Source organism: Durio zibethinus, chromosome 9, assembly GCF_047325235.1.
Source record: "Durio zibethinus cultivar Kanyao isolate XHJ-2024 chromosome 9, ASM4732523v1, whole genome shotgun sequence".
Classification (NCBI taxonomy): domain Eukaryota; kingdom Viridiplantae; phylum Streptophyta; class Magnoliopsida; order Malvales; family Malvaceae; genus Durio; species Durio zibethinus.
Window position 1 is genome coordinate 5,644,510 of NC_143170.1, and position 3,889 is coordinate 5,648,398.

General features: G+C 31.6%; 1 long non-coding RNA gene across 1 annotated transcript; it reads right to left on the minus strand.

Moving 5' to 3' along the window:
• Positions 1-1,169: 1,169 nt before the first annotated feature.
• On the minus strand, positions 1,170-2,718 carry LOC149516751 (uncharacterized). The gene is made up of 2 exons (XR_016345381.1): positions 1,862-2,718; positions 1,170-1,753 (listed from the first exon to the last, which is right to left on the minus strand). It is a non-coding gene; the product is annotated as an uncharacterized LOC149516751 (long non-coding RNA).
• Between the last annotated feature and the right edge of the window lie 1,171 nt (positions 2,719-3,889).

Consider the following 3,889-nt stretch of genomic DNA (forward strand, 5'->3'; position numbering starts at 1 on the left):
GATCTCACTGGAAGGAAGAAAGTGGAAATACAAAGGTGAATGAAAGTAACTGCGCCAGAATCTCAAGAAAGTGCACTGTGATTTGTCCAGTGAAGGTGTGGCATTTGGTTATTAATCACCAGCAAACGACCCTGCACCAGCCTCCCAAAAAAGTCCAAGAAGAAAGCTATTTTCCCTTGAATTTGCTATGAAGGACCAAGATCCAAAACCATAATAATTTTCAATTAATTAAGAGCTAATTATAACTCAATTGAGTATCTACATCAAAACAAAACTTAGACTTTTTGCTTGATAAAAAGGACGTAAAGAAATAAAGATGAAAATTTTGTTGATCCAACGATCAATGATTAAATTTCAAAGCAATAGAAAATTTGCAACCACTTTATTACTTTGAAAACTTAACCACTAATCATTATATTAATAAATTTTTTATTCTCGTTCTTTTTCATCTTCTTTACCAACCAAAGCCTATTGAAAAATCTAATGCCTTAATCTAGTCCTAGATAAACATCATCCTTGCTTTTATGAAATCCATTTTTCTGTGCAAAACACATGGAATTATTTAAAGAAAAGTTGGGTTTTGACAAATCACTTTGGGCATCTAGAGTGAAACTTCGTGCTGATTAAATAAACTAGAGATGAAATGCAATGAATTAGTATAATGGGTTGGTGGGATACTAGCAAATGGCAATAGTTCATCTCATAATGACTATAGGACTAGGTGGTCCAAGACATTTTCTTCTTTCTTTGTTAACCACTATTCTAATCAAAAGAAACTAGGAAATGAAACCGAGCTTTCTCTGCCTTTCCTTTTCAGTATTAGTATTCCCAGCTACCCACCAATGACAAATGGTCCATCCATCAACTTCCTTGCAACACTCAAATCTACTACCATCTAAAAAAGCCACCAACAACCCCCCAACCCTATAATTTAACACTTTATTGTTAAATCTTCTAGTACTGAATTTAAAATTTAAAGCTGAAGATTCCTTTCACCAGTGATTCTCCGGTCAAGCAAACAGTTTATTCTCCTGGCAATTGTTGATTGGTAGTATTTTTTATTTCCCAAAGGAATATTTAAATTGTTTAATTGGTCTCAACTCATGGCATGCAAATAACATAGGTTTGATCAAATCACATGTTTTCTGAAGGCTTTCATCATCAGGAGCTTTGTTGAAATCCCTTTCCCATAATACATACCAACCATCAAATAATGAAAAAGGGTAAGAAGATCATGGAATTGATCCCACTTCGCCAATAAACAAACTAAATTAATGTTTTTGGAATCCAATATGGATTCTTTCTCTACAATTTAAAAACTAAAACATAAACATAATGCAAGCATCTTCACGTGTAAGCGAATTGTTAGAAGACAAAAAGGCTGTCCGAAAATAATTTTTTTTGCTATGCTGTTATAAAAATGACCCATGTTTTCTCTCTACCTGTAAACTGATCAAACTGCAACCCTACACCTTTGCTTAAGACAGACAGAGCAGCCCCACTTCAAAGATTTTTCCTTTTTTTGACCTGACAGATCAACTCTTTTCTTTGTTTGCATTAGTGAGTTTAGATTTACGAATTAGGGCAGGCTTCTTCTTCAACCAACGTTACGAAGGGCTCTTTACCCTGTTGACTATTGAGTCTTGACTCTTGGAATCTGCTAAGGAGTATTGCTGAGGCCTCTTTAGCTAATCAAACGGCCAGCTTGACTTTTTTTCTCTCCCCATGCCAATCTCTCTCTTAAATTATACTACTATACCAAAGACAAAGAGTTGTAATAAAATTTAATTAAGAAGCGAACATGATTCAAGAATTATCAAATGAATTTCATTGACCATCTTGTAATTTAAAAGATCGAAACCATATGATTTTGCCGACAATCTATGATCTATGGCGTTCGCAGCAACTCGAGAGGATCGTGACGACTGTAACCCACAAAAACATGGTGCATTTTCAACCAATTCCACTGTCTCTTCCCAGTATAGATCTGACTTCTTTTATTTAAAATACCCAAAAGAAAAAGGTTCGCAATCTGCCCCCAAAAGCCACATTTTGTGTTTCAATGATCTTGATGATTAGTGCAAACTTTAATCGCTATCTAGAAAAAAAATTAACAGGTGGAATTAATTTGGGCGGTGCATGCGTGACCTATGCATCAATCTCGGAATATATCCCATGCAAAATGGTCAAAATTAATAGGGCCAGGTGTAAAATATTTTCAACTAGCTATACTAAAAAACAATACCAAAAATCCCAAAAGGGAAACATAAAGAAGTTTTCTCCTAAATGATTACGCTATGGTTTTTTTTTCTTTTTATAATATTGATTCAAATCCCTGAAATTTTGTTAAGAGGAAGGATTTTTGGTGGCTAAGCTAATGGAGTTATTAATAGTAGAATCTAGATAAGGTAGGTATGAAATAAATATGCAAAGAGAATTGTAAGATTTTATAAAGATTGAGTGCGTAAATATACCCCTAGGCATTAAGGTAGAGTACTCAATGAATGTGGATGTTTGATTGAGATTGTTAGAGACCGAATAAAAATGTTTGTTGATTTGTTTGGATTGAAATTGATTTATGAGCTGAACGTTTGAATGATATGTTAATGTGATTATAATTTTTTATAATTAATGATTTTTTTTTTGTTTATAAACATAGGTAAATTGAGTATCGAATCAAATTAAATTATTATTTTTTAAGTAAATGTTTTATTGTTCAATTAAGTTTTCGCTTCCTAGGGTGATTCTTACTAGGGCTTTGGCTTATAAACATGAGCAAATTGAATATCGAATCACATTAAATTAATACTCAAGGCAAATTTGACTATGATATCTTAAATTGATTATGATATATATTTTTTTTGTTCCATTACGTTTGTCTTTGTTAAGTGTTTTTGCTACTTGATCTCATCTCCATAGCAAAAGAAAATTTTGATAATTTAAAATATATATGGAAATTAAGTTTCACAAATCACGAATGTATTTGTTCAAATTTTATATTTAATTTATTTTTGAGATATCGTATACAAATATTAGAATACGTATATATATTTGATTCAATTTTATATTGAATTTATTCAATTATAAGAGAGTTCATTGAGTAATTATTTATTTGACTTAATTTATTTTATATTAAATACAATATTTAATTATAATTATAAATTTTTTATATAAATAAATTAATAAAAATAAAAAATTATAATAATTTCAGATCATTATCATGGCTAATGGATATAGAAATGTGGCGATTGATTTACCATGGAATTAGGTTCTCCTGTCTATATGGTCAATAATTTAAGGTACCATCTAACTTTGGGTATAACAAAAGAAATGTCCCAAAAATCTAGCTTTAGGTTTTGTCCCTCAAAGAACTTCCTCGCTGAATAAAAAACAAAAGAAAAGAAAAAGAGAAAGAATTATTCTGCAATAATTTAATATAATATTACGTGACAAACCAATATTACCCTTTAAAACTTTAAGCCATGCAATTAAATTTTCTGCAAGTTTTTCCATTAGAATTTTTAGCCCAATTGAGATTTTAATTTTATGAAGAAGATTCATGACAAGGGACCACCAAATATGGAAGTGTTTTGATCTCCACGTGAAACTCCCATTCTGCATGCAAGTTGGGTAGCGTGGACAAATATCCTTCCAGAATGCAGAACGCAAACAAATCAGATCCCTTATCTATTGCTCATTGACCCATTCTCCTATCATCTTCGTAAATACAAAACATGGAAGTTGGGTAATTTTATGGTAAAGCAAACCCAAGAAAAGAGTCCAGAAAAGATTCAAAAAATATTGGGATTTTTGTCTATTGTCTGTGGCTATGCATGCATGCGTTTATTCCACGTTGAAGCATAAAAGCCTTTGGCTTTCCATTATCCTT